This window comes from Dasypus novemcinctus, chromosome 25 (genome assembly GCF_030445035.2).
Source record: "Dasypus novemcinctus isolate mDasNov1 chromosome 25, mDasNov1.1.hap2, whole genome shotgun sequence".
In the NCBI taxonomy this organism is placed as follows: domain Eukaryota; kingdom Metazoa; phylum Chordata; class Mammalia; order Cingulata; family Dasypodidae; genus Dasypus; species Dasypus novemcinctus.
Genome location: NC_080697.1, coordinates 63,933,622 through 63,956,313, shown reverse-complemented (window position 1 = coordinate 63,956,313; position 22,692 = coordinate 63,933,622). Strand labels below are relative to the sequence as shown.

At 41.2% G+C, this 22,692-nt stretch overlaps 1 long non-coding RNA gene across 2 annotated transcripts; it reads right to left on the bottom strand.

Annotated features, from left to right (window-relative positions):
- Positions 1–14,227: 14,227 nt before the first annotated feature.
- On the bottom strand, positions 14,228–20,928 carry LOC111765780 (uncharacterized). Of its 2 annotated transcripts, none has more exons than XR_002798011.3 (4): positions 20,819–20,928; positions 19,190–19,354; positions 16,335–16,488; positions 14,228–14,402 (listed from the first exon to the last, which is right to left on the bottom strand). It is a non-coding gene; the product is annotated as an uncharacterized lncRNA (long non-coding RNA). The 2 variants fall into 2 exon arrangements; XR_009183444.1 differs by lacking the exon at positions 20,819–20,928 and adding an exon at positions 20,054–20,142.
- Between the last annotated feature and the right edge of the window lie 1,764 nt (positions 20,929–22,692).

Here is a 22,692-nt window from a genome sequence, read left to right as displayed (position 1 = left end):
ACTCATTGATGAGTTCTAGAAGCTTTGTTGTAGATCTCTCAGGGTTTTCTATGTATAGGATCATGTCATCTGCAAATAATGAAATTTTGACTTCTTCCCTTCCAATTTGAATGCCTTTTATATCTGGTTCTTGCCTCAGTGCTTGAGCAAGTACTTCCAAGACAATGTTAAATAGGAACAGAGACAATGGGCATCCTTGTCTTGTTCCTGAGATTAGAGGGAAGGATTTCAGGATTTCGCCACTGTAAACAATGTTGGCTGTAGGTTTTTCATATATAATCTTTATCATGTTCAAAAAGTTTCCTTGTATTCCGATCTTTTGGAGTGATTTTATCAAGAAGGGGTGCTGTATTTTGTCAAATGCCTTTTCTGCATCTATAGATATAATCATGTGATTTTTTTCCTTCAATCTGTTTATATGCTGTATCACATTGATTGATTTTCTTATGTTGAACCATATTTGCATACCTGGAATAAATTCCACTTGGTCATGGTGTATAATTCATTTAATGTGTTGTTGAATATGATTAGCAAGTATTTTGCTAAGTATTTTTGCATCTAGGTTCATTGGAGAAATTGGTCTGTAATTTTCCTTTCTTGTGGTGTCTTTGTTTGGCTTTGGTACTAGGATAATGTTGGCATCATAGAGGAGTTTGGCAATGTTCCTTCTGTTTTGATTATTTGGAATATTTTCAACAGGATTGGTGTTAGTTCTTTCCGGAATGTTTTGTAGAATTCACCTGTGAAGCCGTCTGGCCCTGGGCTCTTCTTAGTTGGGAGATTTTTAATGACTGATTCTATCTCTTTGCTTGTGATTGGTTTGTTAAGATCATCAATTTCTTCTTTTGTCAATATGGGCTGCTTATGTGTTTATAGGAGTTTGTCCATTTCCTCTGAATTGTCATTTTTGTTGGAATATATTTTTTCAAAGTATCCTCTTATGATAGTCTTTATTTCTGTGGGGTCAGTGGTGATATCGCCTTTCTCATTTCTTATTTTGTGTATTTGCATCTTCTCTCTTTTTTTCTTTGTTAGTCTCGCTAAAGGTTTGTCAATTTTGTTGATCTCAAAAAAACAGCTCTTGGTCTTGTTTATTTTTTCAAGTGCTTTCTTATTTTCTATTTCATTTAGTTCTGCTCTTATCTTTGTTGTTTCCTTCCTTCTTCTTCCTGTTGGGTTACTTTGTTGTTGTTTTTCTAATTCCATCAAAAGTGCAGTTAGTTCTTCAATTTTTGCTCTTTCTTCTTTTTTGATATGTGAATTTATGGCTATAAATTTCCCTCTCAGTACTGCTTTTGCTGCATCCCATAAATTTCGATATGTTATCATTATCATTTGTTTCAAGGTAGTCATTGATTTCTTTTGAGATTTCCTCTTTGACCCACTGTTTTTCTAAGAGTGTGCTGTTTAATTTCCAAATTGTGGTGTGAAGTCTGGGTCTCCGTCCCTTGCGAATTTCCAGCTTCACTCCACTGTGGTCAGAGATATTGTTTTGTAAGATTTCGATCTTTCTGAATTCATTAAGCCTTTCTTTGTGTCCTAGCATATGGTCTATCTTGGAGAATGTTCCATGTGCGCTTGAGAAAAATGTATATCCTGCTGTCTTTGGGTGTAATGATCTATATATGTCTATTAGATCCAGCTCTTCTAATATACTGTTCAAATGTTTTGTTTCTTTAGTGATTCTCTTTTGATGTTCTGTTCAGAGTTGACAGTGGTGTATTAAAATCCCCACTATAATTGTAGATGCATCTATTTTTTCACTTAGTTTTTCCAGCATTTGTCTCACGTATTTAGAGGCACCCTTCTTAGGAGCATAAATATTTATGATCATTCGATCTTCTTGACAGATTGTCCCTTTCACTAAAATGTAGTATCCTTCTTTGTCTCTCACAATTGTTTTGCATTTAAAATCTATTTTGTCTGATATTAATATAGCTACTCCTGCCTTTTTTTGGTTGTTGTTTGATTGTATGATTGTTTTCCAGCCATTCACTTTCAATCTCCATGCGTCTCTGAGTCTAAGATGTGTCTCTTGTAGACAGCATATAGATGGGTCATATTTTCTTATCCAGTGTCCCAGTCTGAATCTTTTGATAGGTGAGTTTAATCCATTGACATTCAGTGTTATTACATTCAGAGAATTATTTGTGGTAGCCATATTTTGGTTGGATTTGTGTTTGTTATATTTTGTTTTTATTATTATATTTTCCCCTTCTATTTTTGTCTTTTTTGTTGCTCTTACACTCTCCTCCATCTCTGACTGTCCTGTTTTTTCCTGTCTTCCTGCAGAACTCCCTTTAGAATTTCTTGAAGTGGAGGTTTGTTGTTGATATACTCTTTCAGTTTCTGTTTATCTGTGAATATTTTGAACTCTCCATCATTTTTGAATGCTAGTTTAGCTGGATAGAGTATTCTTGGTTGGAAATTTTTTTCCTTTAGTACCTTGACTATATCATACCACTGCCTTCTTGCCTCCATGGTTTCAGATGAGAAATCAGCACTTAATCTTATGGAGCTTCCCTTGTATGTGATGGTTTTCTTTTCTCTTGCTGCTTTTAGAATTTTCTCTTTGTCTTGAGCATTGGATAATTTGACAAGTATATGTCTTGGGGTGGGCCTGTTGGGGTTTATGACCAGTGGAGTGCGCTGTGCTTCCTGGATATGTACATCTGTCTCTTTCAGTAGATTTGGGAAGTTTTCAGTCATTATTTCCTGCAACACTCCTTCTGACCCCTTTCCCTTCTCTTCTCCTTCTGGAATACCTAAAATACGTATGTTTGAGCATTTTGCATTATCATTCACGTCCCTAAGTCCTATCTGGATTTTTTCTACCTTTTTATTGACCACTTCTACTATCTGTTTGATTTCCAATGCACTGTCTTCCACATCACTAATTCTCTGCTCTGCCTCTTCTAGTCTGCTGATATTTGCTGCAAGTGTATTTTTGATTTCTTGAATTGTGGTGTTCATTTCCATCATATCTGCTATTTTTCTGTGTATGTCTGCAGTTTCCCCTCCAAATGTTGTCTTCATGTTGTTACCCTCTTTCATTACTTCATCAAATTTGTCGGTGATAAATGTTCTGAGATCTTTCATTGTTTGTGCAAAGTTCTGTTCCCCTTCCTGATTTTTAGTTTGTTGATTGGATTCAGCCATGTTTTCCTGATTACTGGTTTGGTTTGTAGATTTTTGTTTCTGTCTTGTCATCATTTTTCCTTGATGGGTTTAATCAGTCCCGTAGCTTCTTTGTCTAGTCTTGGAGATTAATTAGCTGTTGTTTTTGCATAAGTGTTATATCTTCTCTTTGTCACTTTGTTCTTCCTATTCCAATTTCTTATTGCTGGTTAAGTTCACTTTAAGGGAAAGTATTAGTGCTGGGGAAAGGCAATTGTGTAAGGAAGGAAAAAGTGTAAAGTAGTATTGGTGATATATGTTAACAAAGCATCAATATGAGTTCTGGGAGGATGGAGGTTAGATCATGTAAATTGTGTAGAGTTCTAGTAGTAGGAAAGTACCTATAATGAGGTAGATGACTGAATATGGGAGGGATATGGTATGTACTAAGAAGCTATTGTTTTCATGAGAGAGGGAAAGAGAAAAGAAAGGTAATAGTTTCAAGGGCGGATACCAGATGGAAAACTAAACAAAGGTATTAGAAATTAAGAGTTAGATGCTTAGTGGATCAAAGAAAGCGAGGTGGAATGTAGGAGAGATAGCAGATGGTGGAGGATATCAAGTTGTAGGGGAAAGGGGATAGTGTAGATAGCCTAAATCTATTCACTGAGAAATGAGGCAATGGAGGATGAGGAAACCCAGCAAATGTGAGGTGTTTCCTGCTGTACCTATTGTATTGTTAAGATAAAATAGAATAAGAAGAAGATCAGGGACAAGAAAGAGAGGATTAAAAAAAAAAGAAGAAGAAAAAGAGACTTTGGGGGATACGCTGGGAGAAAAGACTAGGGGATAATGCAATGCCAGGAATTAGAACATTAAAAAACTGGAATAAAAAAAAAACAAAGAAGAAAAAACAGAAATGTTGAGGGCTAGGATATTCAAGGGCCTCAGATGAACGTCAGGGCGTGGTGGATTCAGGGATGGACAGTCTGAGGTATTGAGGCCTCAAGAGGTGTGAGTCTCTGGCGTGTGGGCTGCCAGAGTCCAGGGAACTCAGACCTGGCAACCTCGAGTCCAGTTAACAGGAATCCTGGGGGCACCACAATGCATCACAGCCTTCAGGGATCCCCGCAGCTGGGTGCCAGCCCTATGGGTGAGGTCTCATCCACAAGCTCTATCCTGTGTTCTGTGTCCTACAATTCACTCACTTACTAGGGTCTATTGTGTGGATATATCACCAATTGACTTCAGGAACCCTCCCACCCTGTGGTCCCCGGGAACGTCCACCTGAGGGCTCCTCTAGGCTGCAGCCAATTTAATGACTCAGATCAAATATTCAGGACTGGGGGAGGGGCTCCTGCCAGAAATGCTAATAACAGAGTCCAAACCCGAAATTCCCACGCTTCGCAAAATATTCCCCTAATCAGCTTCCGAACGTCTGCCACCCCGGGAGACCCTGGTAGCGTCTCTTTGTTGGTATCACTTTGAGACTGCTGTAGGTCAGCAGCCGGGCTTGGGGGGGGGGGGCTTGGCTCTAGGCGGAAACGCTATTGATTGTGTCCGCAATCACAAATTCCCCCCGCTTTGCCCTAAAACCCCCGTCTGTCTGCCCAAATGGGTCTGCAAGCACCTCCCTTTTCCCACCAACCCCCCAATAGGCCACCCAGGGCCCACGAACTCCCCAGTACTGCAGAGGCTCAAAAAAAAAATAAATAAAAATAAAAAATGGAAAATAAAAAAAAAAATAAAGAACAGAAACCCCGCCGCCGCGGCCTGGCCCATCTCCCCCCACCACCACGGCGCTAGATGCCTCGGCTCCGCCTACCCAAGGAGGGAATCCTCCACACGTAGCCAGGATCTCCATGTATATTTCACACACAGATCCTCTCTGTTACCTTCCCTCCAAATCGATGTCCAGACACCTCCGGACCAGCAAAAATCCCGAAACAACCCGGTCCCAAAGAGTCTCCAATGCCGCCCAGCCGATTCCCTGCAGGAGACCCTAACAGGGAAGTTCACTCAGCCACCATCTTGCCCCTCTCCTCGCTAATTTTCATAAACTCACAGAACTTAAATGCATGTGGCAAATTGTAGAGGGTATTGTGGTAACTTTAAGGGATTGTGTTCTATAAAGGCAAATTTTGTCTCAAAATTATATAATTATAGTTTATATATTTTAAATAATTATAAGAAGTTTAAAGAAGCATTATTTAAATGAAGGTATTTCAATGGCTAATTCCAAAAAGTCATTATTAAACAAAATCTGAATTGATAATAATAATTTTATAACAGAAAAATTGTCAGCAGCCAGCCTCCCATACCAACTTGTTTCTAAAAGACTGTTCCTGGTACTGCATGCAACTAAGTATTTAAAGTGAAGAAAAGTTCATTATTTTAACAAGTTTGTTTAGTGTTAATGGTAATTATATAAGACGTTTGCCTGGAGACAATTTCCAAAATCATTTTGGTAACATATGTATGTAGGATGTATAGAATGTTTTTATTATTAAGGAAACAGAAAATAATTTTGTCCTAAGATAAAATGATTAGTTATTAAGAAAGACTAAAATGTGGGCCAAAAACCTGATTGAATACTAAAAGTGCAAAAGGTTTGTGGAAAAGGAATTTTTATGGTTAAAGTTAAAATTTGATGGGTCTATCTATAAAGTTTTAAAAGGTTTGGTATCAAGTAGTATACTAATGCACAGTTAAAATTTTCTTCTTTCTCAAAGTCTCTCAAGTCATTAGTCTGTTTGAGTAAAGGTTTATGAAAATTTTTATCCTGAATAATCAGTATACAAAGAAAGTCTGTTTTATCAAAATATCTTCTTGTGCTTTAATATCATCATTTCCTCAGTGTTCGAAGAAGAAAGGTCTTATCTCTTTTAAAGAAACATTATGTTCAAACCTGCTTTCTCAAAATCAAATCCTGAAAATGCCCCCATATCACATCTCTTCCTCTCACTCCCTACCCCTAGCAGCCACCATGGCCACTTTCTCCACACCAATGCCACATTTTCTTTAATTACTAATCAAAATAGTTCATGAATAGATTATCAGTAAATCCATTCTAATCCATACTCTATTCCTCCATCCTGTGGGCCTTAGAATGGTTGTGTCCACTCCACATCTATATCAAGAGGGAGTTAGACTCCACATGGATGCTGGATGCAATTCTCCTGCTTTCAGTTGTAGGCACTCTTGGCTCCCTGGTGTGGTGGTTGAGCTTCTTCACCTCCATGTTAGTTGAGGAGGTTGGTGTTATGTGGGGAGGAGTGGGATGAGGGGTGTGGGGGCTATAGGGGGACCTCATAATTTTTTATTGTAACATTAAAAAAATAAAGGCAAAAAAATCAAATCCTGAAAAGTAGATTTTTATTTCAATCTAGTTACAAGAGATTTGTTCTTTTACCTTGAAAGATAAGTTAAAGTAATAAAAGTTGAGTTCATTTAATATTTTGTAAGCTAAATGGAAGGTGTTGAAAAGTATAAAATTAAAAGCATTTTTAACCTTGTTAAAGTTGTATAAGTTTCATATGAATGCTTAAGAGTGTATAAATTTACCAATATTTCAGCATAATATTAAACAAAAGTACAATATGGTTAATTATGTTTCTAATTATAAAAATTGTGTCACAGAAACCTTTTATCATCAAAGTAACAACACTGTAATATGCAGCAATCCCAAATACTGCTAGTTTGTTGCAAGAAATTAATATATAACTGCGTCACTAACACTGTTTTAAAACATGCTAAAACTTTCTTTAGCATCATCTTAAACAAGTCAAGCCAGTCTGCATTCCCCTAACTGTGGAAAACCCAACAATGGACTTTTACAGTGCTTCCCCAAGGCTGTGTGCATTGCCCAACCATCTGCCCTGGCATGGTGATTAAAAAAAAAATCTCGCTACGTAGGTAAAATCTGTGGCTGAAACCCTACTACTCTATCAAATTCTTAAATGTTGTATGGTTGGGTAAAACAGACTATACCCTCTGTTGTAATTAATAATGTACAATGTTTTTCTCATGTTAATAGAGTTTGTAATATTGTTAAGACACTAAAAATCTTTCATCCCTCATTTAGCTCAAATGTTAAAACCATTGTATGTACTAATTTGGAAAAGTCCTTCATAGAAGTAGGAAAACCTCCAGCAAGCTGCTTTAAATAATAATAAAAGGGAGGGAAAAGGTGGACATTAACTTCACCTGTGAATTGGATGTGGCCAGCACCAATATTGGCTTTGGGTGGGGTTTGTGGCAAAGACAAAATTTTAATCACAATTCTGGAAAGAGGCCAAAAGTACAATATAAAAAAAAAAGCAATTGTGTGCAGCATAGGAGGTCCTGCTGAAAGTGAAAGATTTAACCCAATAGTGTCTGGTCACTCTGAAGACTGCCTATCCTATGCAGGAGTGGATTGCAAATACTAAAAGCAAGACAGAAATGATGGACTATTGTAAATCACCCTCAGATCTATGGAAAAACATCCAGGATACCTGCTAGTAGTAACAGGTGACTGTCTGTCATGTCCCTGCCCAATCCTCTCACATCCCTTTTAGGACTGTTGATGCAGATGCAGATATATCACTGGCATTCCTTACAACCCACAAGGACAAGTCCTTGTCAAACAGGCCAATGGTACCCTTAAAACGTGCTTACATAAACAACAGGGGGGAGAAGAGCTCTGGGAATTAAACTTGCCTCACCGCCATCTTGCAACTGCATTATTTACTTTAAATTTCCTTAATTCTGCCACAGACAGCACCACAGCCGCAGAAAGACATTTTCAAGGTTGGGTAAGTGTGGTCTGGCTCCATTGGTATATTGGAAAGATCTGGCCACAGGACAATGGAAGGGGCCAGATCCTGTACTAATGTGGGGTAGAGGTTATTATGTTTTTCCAGGAAAGGCAAGCCAACTGCTGTGGGTGCCCAAGTGACCTGTACATCATGCCTCGATGCCTGCTGCAATCTAGTCACCCTGTGCCAATGATGATGGACTCCCATCACAGACTGACAGTTCTCCTACTCCTACTGCTGAGCCTGGGACACTTTTATGACTACTGGACCTATTTCCCTGCTCCTCCTTTGCTACACCCTGTAATGTGAAGTGATCCTCTGTCCCAGTGTATGTGAATGACACCACCATGATGGGCAGCTTTTCTGAGAGTCACATTTCCACACAAGTAGTTAATCTGTTCAACTTTTCAGGCTTTACCTCAGCTGCACCTATATGCTTTTCTCCTCATGGCCATCAGGGCTGTCTACATACACAACAGGAAAACCAAACTGCTTTTGGAGGTGGCAAGGTGGGCACTGTTTCTGGTCTGTAGGACTCAAGCGAATATATTCAAACTATCAGTAAATAGGCTTCTCTGCTGACATACCTGTTGCTACCTACTTACCCCACCCAGTGCCACTATACATCAATACTACAAACATAGAATTTAATGGATTTCCCCCATGGCAACAATGCACTTATGTTCCTGCTCATGCACGTAAAATTACTGGATTCCATAAAGTGTTATACACTTGCGCACAATGTGTTGATCATATCCGTCCATATATCCATCTTAAATCTGCTTAAGGTTTTGTCAGCAGTGTCTTCACCAGTTGGGAACCAGTACTCCAATGAGACCTTTGGCTATTACACCATTTGGCTATTAGCAGCTGCCACATATCACATTAACTTTACACATCCTGGAACAGCGAACTTGTAGCTTGGGTCTGCCTATGGGCTTTGGGGCTGTGTGCCCTCTCCTTGCTTTTGTAGCAGGAACTGCTAACATTTCAAAGGTAGAAGGGTATCATTATGTATAATGTTTGCATTGTAACTTAATTAACTGTGTTACTACTGCTAATTGGGTTGATGATCTCTTGATAGTTCAGCAGCCTACTTTTGTTATGCTTCCCGTGCATTTAGATACCTCCTGATATTGTGACACTGGGAAAGAGCCATTGCAAATTATCCAACAATTAGCCCCTGGTGCCCTCCAGCCCTAGGTTTAATTGTACCTATTTTCACACTCATAGCAGTCACTGCATCCTCTATTACTGCCAGACTTGCACTTTCTCAAAGTATTCAAACTGCACATTTTGTTAATTATTTTGCACAAAATACTCCCCTAGCTCTGCGGGACCAAGAACACATTGATCATAAATTAGAACAAAAATTAAGTGCTTTGGAGGAAACTGATATCTCTTTGGGTAACCAACTAAATGCTTTACAATATCGGATGCACCTACAGTGCCATCCTCATTCTGTTTGTGTCACCCCCGTATTGTTCAATATGAAATGGAATTGGACTGCTGTCCATCTCCATTTGCAAGGAATTTGGAATCTTAAAAATATTAGTTTAGACTTACAGAGCTTATATGATGAAATCCTGGCCCGCCAATCAGCTCATCTTGTTACATTAAATCCTGAAGCTATCACCAACAGTCTGCTAACCAGTTTATGAAATTTTGCCCCTTGGGATCTCCTCTGTTACAATTTGTGGTATTTGTTGGCTTTGGCCTGTCTTTTGCTGCTTCTCTGGTGCTTACTACCCATAATCTGTGCATGGTTAAAACAGCAGATACACCACATACAAACAGGAAACACCCAGTTACGTCTGACTCAAAAGGCCTTAAGGCACAATAAGATGTGAACAGCTCCCTTGAAGAACAGCTGCCTAGGACAAGTTTCTTGTCCTCACTGGCCAGTTGTCAACGATGGGTAAGAGTCCCAGAGTGGGCCACCAAAGACAGGCACAGTCATAGCTAGCAGCCTTTTTCTATAATAAAAAAGGGGGAGATGTGGGGAGTCCTGCAAAGCAGGTCCCAGCATTCACAGTAAGAATGTAGACAAAGTGCACGTGGAGTGTCTGGAGATAAAATAGGAGGTGCCCACTGGGCAAGGTCATGGGCTAAGCTGAATAAGCTGAGTGTGGATAAGAAAGAAACTGTGGTATCTGTAAGCTTATGAATAGAAGAATAACATATATTTGTAATAACCTAGAAATTGAAACCCCCCAGAATGTGCTGTTTCCCCTTATGGTATAAAATAAAGTGTGTGATTAAGCCAAGTGCCTGAGTTAGTTGCAAGCTCCTCATGGTCTACCTGGCCCCTGCTATTTTGTGTCTTTCATTTCTCAGCCTCACACTCCTCCTACCTCAGGAACCTGTTCAGCTGTGCAGGTCACAGCCATTTAATAGTAATTTGACCAAGGTGTCAGTCAGGAAGTGGGAGATCAACTGAGTCCACACTCTTAACCCCTACTATGTGGGGGCATGTTAAGCAAGGGCATCTTCTTGAAAATATTCATAAACATTTAATGTCAATGAGGTTCTTGCCAAAAACAAAAAATATAAAGGGACAAAACTAAAAGATGACATGCTTGGAAATGTGGCAGAGCTTTGTCACTATCAGAAAAATATGTACAGTAAGAATGTGGGAAAAATACACAGCATCCAGCTACAGAACTTAATGGAAGAAGTGGACAATAGATATAAGTGAAAACATAACAACTGTCTCTGCACATGAAAATAAGGTGATAATATGTAGAAAAGCAAGACAATACCAAATTTGTCATTCATAAATACATCTCTTATGAGTGAAAATTCATTTAATATATGCATCTAGTAAGAAAACAAAACAAAAACAAATGTGAGGATGTGAGCACTGTCAGCTAGCCAAAACAGTTAAAGGCCAGGTGCAAGTGTGCAGAGGGCAACACCTGTAAGATCTTTGAATAAACACGTTAAGAGGACCTGAGTGGGAACTCTCAGGGTGAAATTTTGACAACTTTAACAAGTTGTAAAAACAAGATCAAATAGAAGTCATGAAAACAGAAACTGAGGCGGCAAATGGACACTGCGATGGTGAGGGATGGAGCACCAAAGGAGGGCTTCTGAGGTGACCGCCCACTACTCTGTGCTCTCTCAACAAGGGTGGCGCCACTTCCCCAGTCCTTCCCCTGGGTGCACAGCGGAGAGGGCACACAGGTACACTGTTAAGTTTCCTAAGCAATTTACATAAAGATCCTAAAGAAAATGCTAAATGTAGCAAATACACACTTCAAAATGAAGGCAATCATATGGAAGCATTTTCTCTAGTTCCTCCCATTAGCAGATACTGAAAGAGAGACATCTAAAAACAAAAGCAGATCAAGAGGTGAATCAAGCTCAAGCTGACCTTCTTGAGTGCAAAAGCTTTAAAAAAATGCATTCACTTGTAGGCACTCTTGGCTCCCTGGTGTGGTGGTTGACCTTCTTCACCTATATGTTAGCTGAGTGGGGTAAACCAGAGTGTAGGAGTTGCAAGTCTGTTGAGGCTCAGGGCCTGGCTATCACATGGTCAGTTCAGAGATTCAGGTCCCCTGGGTATACACTAAACCCCAGTACCAACTACAGTTTGGTAAAAATAACAGGAGAGGCTTGAGAACAAATTTCACATCTGAGTCCAGCTCCATCACACAGAAACACAAACTCCAAAGTAGAGCCAACTGACATGGCACTGACCTCTATCTGCCATGACCATAGAACCTGTGGGTCTCTGTAGCCCTCAGAAGAACCAATACCTGAGGTTGTATCTACTTTAGCTGTCTCTAGGACTCTGCTGAGGTGTGCATAAGGGTGACCCCTCTGATAACCTTCTGGCTCTTTTTGGAGACTCATAGCCATATAAACTCATTTGTCCTTTCCATTTCCCTTTTATTCAAGGTCAAAAAGCATTTTTAACTCCAGGTATTATATGTAGATTGAGATATTCTGCTGGTCTGAGTTGGCCCTTTTATTCAAGGCCATTTTCTAGTTACATCATCAGCTGGTACTTGGTGATAATCCCTCGGTGCCAGGGAGGCTCATCCCTGGGAGTCATGTCCCATGCTGCGGGGAAGGCAACACATTTACATGCTGAGTTTGGCTTTGAGACTGGCTAAATTTGAGCAACATGGAGGCTCTCAGGAGGTAACTCTTAGGCACCCTGCAGATCTAGACCTTGTTCTTATTTCAGGTGCACAGGCTCACAAGCATAGTCATTAGTATCAAGGGCTCATTGTTGGACCCTCCTTTTTTGGTCTCCGCTGTTGCACTTGGGGAATTGCTGCTGTTCCCCTAGGGAATGTGATATAGCTCCCCTGGCCAGGAACTCAGCATTCCCCCAGTTGTTGCTTCCAATTTTAACCACTATGAAAATATCCAAACATTTTTATGTACCCTGGACATATGTCCTGGAGAACACCCTGCCAATCATGTGTCCCCTGTCCATAACATCCCACACCAGTATTCCTCCGCTGCCATTGTTGAAGCTCTCTGTGATCCAAAACTTCAAAAATGAAGCCCAATATATTGACAGGTTCCATTAATAGTAAATTGGAACATAGTGATGAATTTAAAGGTCAGATATAGAACACATATTAATTTAGAAAAATTTAGGTAAAAATAAATTGGGGTATCAAAAAATTAGAAAATGCAAAAGTTTTGTTTTTGATGTTCCACCCTCCATCACTGCAATAAGTGTTGTCCTGTATGCAAATTGGCAAGGCAACTTCTTCCATCTTTTCCTCAGTGTCTACGTCCTTTTTTTTCTTAATTAAGCTTGTCTTCACAAAAGTTTTAGATCACAGTAATTCATCTATACAATATACAGTACTCCCACATATCCAACATAAAACCCTTTTCCCTTCCACAGCAATAATCTTCTTACATATTCATACTATAATTACTGAAACTGATGTACAGCTATTGAGACAATAGCTTTCAAACAAGGTAACATTTGGGTTTACATTGTGGTTTATATTTTAGACTATACAATTTTCTAAATTTTTAGTTATCCTATGTTTTACATTATGATTTACATTTTAGTCTATCAGTCCCTATATATTTTTGGTGTAATTTTACATGTCTTATATCCATCCTTGTGTACCCTTGCGGAACACTTCTATTGCCTACACAGTTACATTGATTCCATCTATTCAATACCTCTTTCCCCCTCCCCTCAGGGCCCACAGTGACAATCTTCATTGCTTGAAGGGCCATGTTCAGAGATACTTGCAATGTCCAGGGCTTGACATGCTCGACTGCCCTAATGCATTGGGAGCCACCATTTCTCTCAAGAGATACAATTTCCTCTATTTGAGAACATCAGTCCTCGGCAGGATGTTCTTCACTCTCATTATATAGGTCTCTATCCAATGATATAACCCAATATGACAAAATGAGCACTCATACACTCCCTAGAAGCCTGTCCTGTGTCAGATTATCCCCTTTAAGCATCTTAGACAGGTAACCTTATTATATTTTTGAAAAAGTTTTCTCAGCATTATACTCTCAACCAAATATCTGACAATCTCCTATTTCATATGTCCCCCCACTGTCCCCCCAATTTCTTGGGCAGTATTACCCATCCTCCCATCCCTAGCCCGCCACAAGCCCACAAAGCCCCACCCAAAGGTAACCCTATGCCATTTTATTCCTTCCTTGTACAAATATTTATCTCCAGCTTATCACAGATTTCACACATGTAGGTGTCAGCTTACATCATTCCTCTACCCCCCAATTTCCTTTAAGCCTATCATCTAGTCTCTAGCATCCTTGTGGAATCTAAGCCCCCTCTTGATATTGATGTGGAGTGGACACAACCATTCCAAGGTCCACAGGATGGAGGAATAGAGTATGGATTAGAGTGGACTTACTGATATTCTATTCATGAACTATTGTGATTAGTAATTGAAGAAAACGTGGCATTGGTGTGGAGAAAGTGGCCATGGTGGCTGCTGGAGGTAGGGAGTGGGAGGAAGAGATGTATGTGGGGGTGTTTTCAGGACTTGGAGTTGTCCTGGGTGGTGTTGAAGGGACAGTTACCGGACATTGTATATCCTCCCCTGGCCCACTGGGTGGACTGTGGGAGAGTGTGGGCTACGGTGTGGACCACTGACCATGAGGTGCAGTGGTGCTCAGAAGTACTCACCAAGTGCAATCAATGTCTCATGATGATGGAGGAGATTGTTGTTATGGGGGGAGGAGTGGGGTGAGGGGGGTGGGGGGTATATAGGGACCTCATATTTTTTGAATGTAACAATAAAAAACTAAATAAAGACAAAAAAATGCAAAACTCATTAACTCCCACGCTGTGTAACTAAGTGTTTATTAGGAAAGTAAGTGTTTATGAGGCGCACTGTTCTCACCCCACACAGTCATCTGCATATCCAGAGTCACAGAAATGCCTGGCTCCAAGCTCTTGAAGTCGTCTGTCAATTATCTTTCCCCCATTACAGAAATACCTGTATTCTGAATCGCCCATACCTAAAAGAACACAATAAACTTAAAGTTTAATGTAGATAGAGAACAAGTAAAATAGCTAAAAAAAATACAAAGAACAGGTAAATGAAATATCTAAAATAATATTTTATGCACTTACTGATGGAATGAAAAATAATGTATAGGTTCCCATTTCCTTAATTTTTTCTTGAGTAATAGTAAGTATGCAGATATGTTCCTTCTACTTCACAACATAAAAACATAGACAAACTGAAATAAAACAAATACCTTCTAAGAACTGTTTAAAACATTTTCCACATAAGTCTTAAAGAATTAGGTAGGTTGTGAAAAAACATAGCACCTGGATTTCTAGACTTTTTTGACTTAGAGTAGGGGTCTGCAAACTATAGCCTGTGGGGCAAATCCTACCCTTGACCTATTGTGTAAATAAAGTTTTCTGTAACACAGCCAAGTCAATTTATTGATGTAGTATTCATGGTTGCCTTCAAGTTCCAATGGTAGTTACATAGTGGCGATAGAGACCACATGGCAGGTAATGTCCAAAGTATCTACCATCTGGCTCTTTGCAGACAAAATTTGCTGACCCCTGATCCAGAGCATAGAGGTATGACTGCAGTATAAACAATCAGCTGCTACAAATGTTTCTGTGTTAAAGTAATTTAAGAATGGTTTCTACACTTCATGGCAAGAAAATAGACTAAGTTGTTGTTATACTTGGTAGAAATTTTAAAATTAAATGCTTAAATTTCTTGGTTAATTATCTCCATGTTCTTTCCAATGAAGAAAAGGTTAAGAAGTGGTGGGCCCACCTATAGGCCTTGGATTGGATTGACTAGAACAGGTGAACAGACTGCAAACATCTGTCTTTAGTTAATTTTTTGAGGAATTTTCAAGCAATGTATTTTCACTCTCAAAAACTGGAAAACACATGAAAGGATATAAACATAAAATTATAATAAACCTACTACCTAAATATAAGGACTGTTAAAAACCTGTTATTCTGGTATTACATTTTTATGGGGCCTGATCTTAACATATACACAAATGTTATTTCATAACCTATTTATTTTAGTTAACATTTTCATATAACTCTTTCTCCATTACTAAGGTTTGAGTAAAACAATTTTAAATGCTATAAAATACTCTCTTGACTATGTTTAGACATGACTGTTCTTGATCAGGGTCATGAAAATCAACTATGTGATGAACTGTATATTAGAGCAAAATCCACCCTTGCTAGATCTCCTGGGATGTGGGGGGATCCTCGAAGGTGAAGAGTACAAACCTCAAGCCAGGAATATGGGACCTGAATCCTCCCATGGAGTCCCATCGGACTGTGTTTATCCTGCTGATCCTTTATCTTGGTATTTTTAAACAATACTGCACAGTTTAATCTAGGATGCACATTAGAATCACCTGAGTGCTCAAAAACAACTGATTCTGGGCACTACCTGAGAACACTTAAATCAGAGTCACTGCAGGTGGGCCCAGGAAATGGAATTTACTAAAAACTCACAGACAATCCCAATGTGCAGCCCGGACTGCAAACCAGGCTCCTACACTACAGGAATGGTTCTTAGACAAAGGAACCTCGCAGAGTCACCTGGGAACTTTTCACTACGACACAGCATTCAGGGTTACCCTTTCAGAGGCTCGACAGCAGAAGGTGTCAAAAGGTGGTGTTCAGCCATTAATATTTTGAAAGTGATCCAAGGTTGATATTGATGAGCACCCTTGGTTAAGACTGCTACTCAAGGACTTCCACAGAGGTGGGCTAAGATTGGGGGAGCATTCACACAGATGCATATATTTCCATATTTTGTTTTATATTCAAATATTCATAGTAAAACAAAAAAGACAAAACCCATGGAACTATATTCCATGGTTCTGAAAGATGCTTTCAGACACCAGTTAAAGCTAGTAATAAAACAGTAAAGCAAGAGCAGGAAATGTTACCTGATAATCCATATCACGGGTGAGCAAAGAAATCAGCTGGCAGTATCTTGTCCTGTAACTCTTTAACAAACTTGTGGGCTGTGTCTGGTGGTTCTCTAGTGCCCATGGTAGAAACAACGATGATGAAGGGAGCTGTTTCAGTTCTTAAATTATACTACAAAACGAGAACAGTGTTTCAGGGATCTAATGACAGACATATTTTTGACTTACCACGTCAGTAAGATAATATGCTCAGCTTCCTGTCTTGCATTTCCTTTCCATTTCCTTCTAACCAGGTTAGGAGATGTAGACAGAAGTGACCAGCAGGGCAGGGACAAGGGGAAAATGGTGTGGCCCTGTACTCCCTGCTCAAACGAGCTGTCCAATGAAACAAAGGACACTTGTTCTCTCCATGCTTACCACAAGGTCAGGGGAGTTTAACATTTCCCTCTCTCCTTGGGACTTACCAGAGAAGCAGAGGTGGACCCCACCACAGTGTCCACCTCATGCATTCAACTAGTTTATGAAAGTCAGAGGGAGACAAAGCAACTACTACTGTGCCCTGGGCCAAATGTGAATGTGAGCTCTAATCTGCAAGGCCACTGACAGGGCCATCAAAGCACTTGCCTGCATAAAAGTTTTGAAATCAGAGATAACTAGGGAAACCTAATGCCAAGCATGGTTTTAGGAAGGGGAGAAACAACCACTGAATAAGTGCACAACACAAATAAACCCAAGAAGGGGCCGCCACAACAACAGCCCTATGCATTGTGGTGAGCTGCCACAAGGAAAAGATGCTACCTAGGTGGGGATGCCTTTTCATAAGAAAGTAAGAAACAAAAACCAAATTAAAAAAAACCTCAAATAAAAACAAAGCATAGGGATTTTGTTAAAATGGGGGTGGAGGGTATGGGGGTAGGTGCAAATTCAGAAACAACAGAGAACAGGTGCTCAGGATTAAAATGACAGGACAACAAGGGAGGAACAAATGGGTGAAGAAAGGAAGCAATGAAAACCCAATTCTAGAATCTTCAGCAAGATAGAAAACCAAAATAAAACCAGTCATCTGAACTGCAAACCGCAGAAGGAAAAGAAATAAATGGAGCACTTCAAGTTGGAAAACTATAAGTGTTATTCCATAGACACCAGGAAACCTGGCTATCAAGGATGACTCCACATTCCCAGAGAGCAGAGAAATCAGGAATGGCAAACTGAGATCACCAGTGTTTTCACATCTTAGTATCAAGTTTCTTCATTTTAATCGTCTCCCTAATTTACGTATTTCAAATAGATTACACTGTCTCTATTAATAATGCCTCAAGAGTACCACTTAATTTGGCTCTAAGGAATCCATTTTATTTTCAGGCTGACATAACAGCTAACTTTTGACCAGACGGCATTATGCTTACAGGATGTTACAACCAATTGTGTATTGTATGTTATAGAGTTTGTGTAACTTTACCTTGAAAAGCACCACCAAGGAGCAGAAAGCAGAGAGCTATGAGCTGACACTCAGATCATGTGCCATTACTGGAGAGACCTTGCCACCCTGGTCTTAGTTACACAGCAGTGGACCGAGTCGGGGAGGTCAACCCCAAGGGGCCAGGCCAGGGCTAGTGTTCCATCATGATGATTTTGCTTTTGTTAGTAGTAACAGCCTCAGATTATGTTTCATCATGTGGCTCCTGCACTGTTTCCCCTTCTGTGTGAGTGACTATATCTGGAGATAGCTTGCAATGTAGCACAAAGCAGCTAGGCAGAATCCTTCTATGAGCCGGGCTAGTAACTCACCTGTGCTGTTGAAGATGTGGAAAAGGCTGGAGGAGGTTGTAAACTTGCGAGTGAGGAAGAAGGTAATACAGGCAGTTTAGTTTTCGCAGTACTGAACTGCACTGCTGCTTAGTGACTCGCACGTCATGTTACGCTATAAATAAGTCCCTGCTGCTAAAGCCTATGTTGCCTGAAACAGTATAATCCAGAGGGTTAAAAAGGATTAAAGGAGAACAGAGAATTGAGATGGGTCCTATATTCCTTCAGAGAGGAACTTCTGGAGAAGCTGGACATAAAATACAAGTAGTCTCTGGCCTTAAGAAGTGAATCTTCTCCAGAACTTACACTTCTACTTTAAATTCTATTTTAAAGATTTCAGGTGGCCCTTTCCTGTTGGAACTCTGAATGAATGGCAAGGTGCTTTGGGGGAAACATAAATAGGATTCATGAGATAAAAATTGCACATATGCACTCACTCATTTTTTTTTTCAGAGTTTTTACAACACATCTCATTTTTTTGTCACACAGTCCGTGAGATAAAGCATACATTATGACTTCCATTTATAATTGAGAAAAATGAGAAATAATTACTTGTTTTGGTTTTAGAGAATGCCTAGCCTAATCCAAATGTACATTTATACATAATAAAAAGCTGGTAGGGGGAAAGAGATGTGGCTCAATCGATTAGGCTGCCGTCTACCATATGGGAGGCCCTGGGTTCACTTCCCAGGGTCTCCTTGTGAAGGCAGGCTGGTCCACACCCGTGGAGAGCAGACAGCCTGTGCCCAGGGAAGCTGGCACAGCAAGATGACACAACAAAAGGAGACAAGCAGACACAGAAGAATGTGTAGTGAATGCAGAGAGAACAGAGAGAGAGCAAGCAGCAAACTGGGGGGGGGGGGGGGGGGGCGGAGATAAATAAAATAGATCTTCAAAAGAAAAAGCTGGTAGGAATCTTACAGTACAGTTGATTAAATAAAATTTTGGCTATTAAAAAATGTGGTAGCTTTTAGAGTCCTACTTTGTGGCTTAACAAATATCACCTCGTAATCAAAATACTTCAAAGCACACAACACAGTAAAAGCCACTGGAATAATGGTTCTTACCTTAACTGACTCACTAATGAAGTGAAGTTCTGCAGAAAATCCACGTTTGGTGGCTTGCTCACCTATTTCTTCTGCTATGGCTTTTGCCTGTCCCGTCTGTGCAGCACACAGTAACAAAAACCTCTTCATCCTGTCAAGGTACATGAGATAGCTGGGAGAGTTGCCCTGAATCATGGAAAAGAAAAGAAAAGGTTTTCATTTTTATGAAGTAATAGCAATGCTCAGGTATTAATTCTTACCTCATAATCTTTAATAAAGGTAGCAATGATGTTTACACAATATGAAATAATCACCACATTTCTTTTTTAGCAATAATATTCTAAATGAGTCTAAAAAACAAAGAATCAAACTAGAGAGGCTACAAGAATTAAACTCTAATGTTGTGGTTCAGATATCAGATCCTAGGGTCAGATCACTTGAATTTGAATCCACGAACTGCTATACACAACTGAACCTTTGGGCAAGCTACTTAACTAATCTATGCCTCAGCTCCTTCAGCCTTAAAACGGGAATAGTACCTACCTGAAAAACTATATAATTCATGTAAGGCACTTGAAAGCCATGCTTGAGACATTATAGTGGTCACTAAATCTTAGGTATCTTTTTGTTTGCTCTCTTTCAAAATTATTTTAAAAGGGTAAAAGGAAAAATTTCATTAAAATTATAGGATTATTGGTCCCTATGTGATGCTAGTACTAAGTTAATAGAAGCAATACAGTTAATTTCACATCAAATATATACACATACATATAAAATACATGAAAACGTTTCCAATCCACTCAAACCTTTTACTAATTCATTTATGTTTCCCCCTTAAGAGATGATGGGGACTAAACAAAAAGACATGTAGACTTTTTTCCATACCTGTCCACTGTGTCTAACCTGGAGAAGTCTCAACTTGTAAGAAAAGATCTAAGGAGAAACTCAAACCAAAATCTTGGCTATTGAGCAATCAACAACAGAGCTTTACGCTTCTCTGGAGCATAAAATTACAGCTAAAGACAAATTAAGCTAGCAGGAAATCAAAAGGTGAAATAATCGTGTTAAATACATTAAAAAGCGAAATCACAGAATATCCATATGGACCGCAACAGCCCCTGGCCTATAGCAGCCTCAGTTAAACGAAGGACTAGATAAGCTGTAAGGAATCATATGAATTCGCTACACCTTTGGGCCTTACTCGGCCCTGTTAAGTGCAGCGATGGAAACGCCACGGCTTCCTGTCATAATGAACAATCTGCCTCTCCTGCTAGGCGACCCGGTTACTCCAGGCGCCTTAGAGGATAATCCCCACAACCAATTTATAAAGTAGGTGCTGTGACTCCCGCGTGTCAGGAGTGCCCACGCACCGCAGGCCCACGGGAAAGGAGAAGCGGGGTGCGGGACTGGCCCCGGTGAAGCTCCCGCGACCCTGCACGGCCTGCGGACTCGGGCCTCCTCCACCCCCGCCCTGGAACGGCCTCCGGGAGCCTGAAACGCGCAGGGTCTCCACAGCGCTCAGCCCGGCCGCGGGAGCGACGCGAGGCGGCACCGGCCGGGGAGTAGGACGTGGGCGGCTTGCCCCGACCCCGGAACGTCTACAAGGGCCGGCGGGCGGCGCAGGCCGGGGAACGCCGTCGAGGGTCTCACCTGTGTCGAGTCCTCCCCGGCGACAGACCCTTACCGGAGGAAGTCCCAGCCAGGGACGCCACGGGGGGGCGCGAGCTCGTGGACCTGGAGCCTGCACACGCGGCGAGGCGCCCTGGCCAATAGGAGGGTAGGCGCGGTGGCCAATAGGAAACTCGGTCTGGAGCTGGGGCCAATGGCGGAGCACCGGAAGTGGGACGGTGTTCCGCCCGCCTCCCGCTCCGCCCCCCGGCCCTGTCCGTGGACTGCGCGGAGCGGGGGTTGGGGGGTCCCGGTTCTCTCCGGTTCTGCAATTCCCCAGGACGACCGAGCTGGGTAACGGTCCTCGCAGGCTTCCAGATTAGCATCCCCGCTGCGGCTCCAGCTAGCGAGTGCGAATCCCCGGGGTCCCGGGATTGGGGGTGGGGGGGCCGGCCCGCAGAGTGGGGGTCCTTTCTCGCCGAGGAGGGATTTGGCAGCCGGAGACCCCTTCCCCTCTATGCTTCACATTCCCCCGAGCCCCCAGGGGGGCGTTTAGGAGGTCGCCTCTTTATTTATTTTTTTGACCTTTTGCTCTTTTCTTTCTACTTCTACAGGCCAAGCTAGACCTGTTTCTTTCCAAAATCTTAACCGAATCCCGACTCTGAGGGGGAACCAACATTTTAGGGCCCTTTAACCCTTTCTTTGACCTATCTGGGATTTTACATCTTCACCCGTTGGTCTTGCTGAGTAAATTTGCTTTTAAGCGAACGCAGTTGCTTCCTTGAATCTGTGTGTATGTTCATAGGAGACATGGCTAAGTGCTAGACTGCGCATTGGAATCTCGTCAACTCCTTAACTAATTGTGTAAACTGGTCTTCACTTTTCTCATCTGCTTTCCCTGTAATTACATCTTAGTGAAAAAATTACTCTGCTTGTTTTTGTTTCTCTGCGGTAGTTTCATAAGAACTGATGGTGCTGGGCAAGTCGTGTTCTCCATGTATTTGACCATGTTTATCGTTCCTTAATTTGCAGGTCTGATAAGTGGCCCTGCCTTCCAGGGCTGACTGAACGAGGGCAAGAGATGGGCCCTGAGGTAGGACGTGACCGGGACTCTGTGTCTTGGAGGGACATCAGGAATGAGCCATAAGCACACTTCTCTGACTGGGTTGGCAAACTAAGGCCAGTGGGCCAAATCTGGGCCCCTGCTTGTTTTGATAAAGTTTTATTAGAACACAGCCACACCCATTGGTTTTTCCATCGTTCCTGTCTAGGACATTGGGGCTGAGTGATAGTGACAGAGCCCACAGGGCGGGAGAGGTCCCACCTGAACCTCCACAGAGGAAGTCGCTGACTCCTGCTCGAATGCCTTACTACCTCCTGGGAAATGGGAAGTGTCTTTAGAATGCATTCATTCAAATGGGATTTTATGTGTTTAAAGCATTTCAGGGTAGTTTTGATTAGCTGGAGTCACAGGCAAGCTTAAGTCCTGAGGCTTTAGGTATGACAAGAGGAAATGATGCCACTGAAATAAATATTAATTAAGATCTAAAGAAAAGAGCCTTAAAAGCAACAAGAACAGCAAAAGCCATTTCAGAGTCCATTTGGTGAACTAGCTACCACTGTTCACACCACGTCATTGGGATTATGGGCGCTTGTATCTGATCAGCTCCAGGGCTCCAGAAGCAGTTCCTCTGACCTTGGGATCATGGGCATAAAGAGGGTGAGTTCTGTAGTATAGGTTTGCTGAAGGACTTACCTGCTCCGAATTCCTTGCAGGTACTTTCAGGCCCTACCAAAGCTGATCACATTACTTCCTAAGTCAATTTCTGAGGAACACAGTTAACAGTAGTTAGTGTGATGTGTAGCAACCTGGCCTGAGGAGTCCAGGGGAGAAGTATCTCCATGTTGACTATCTT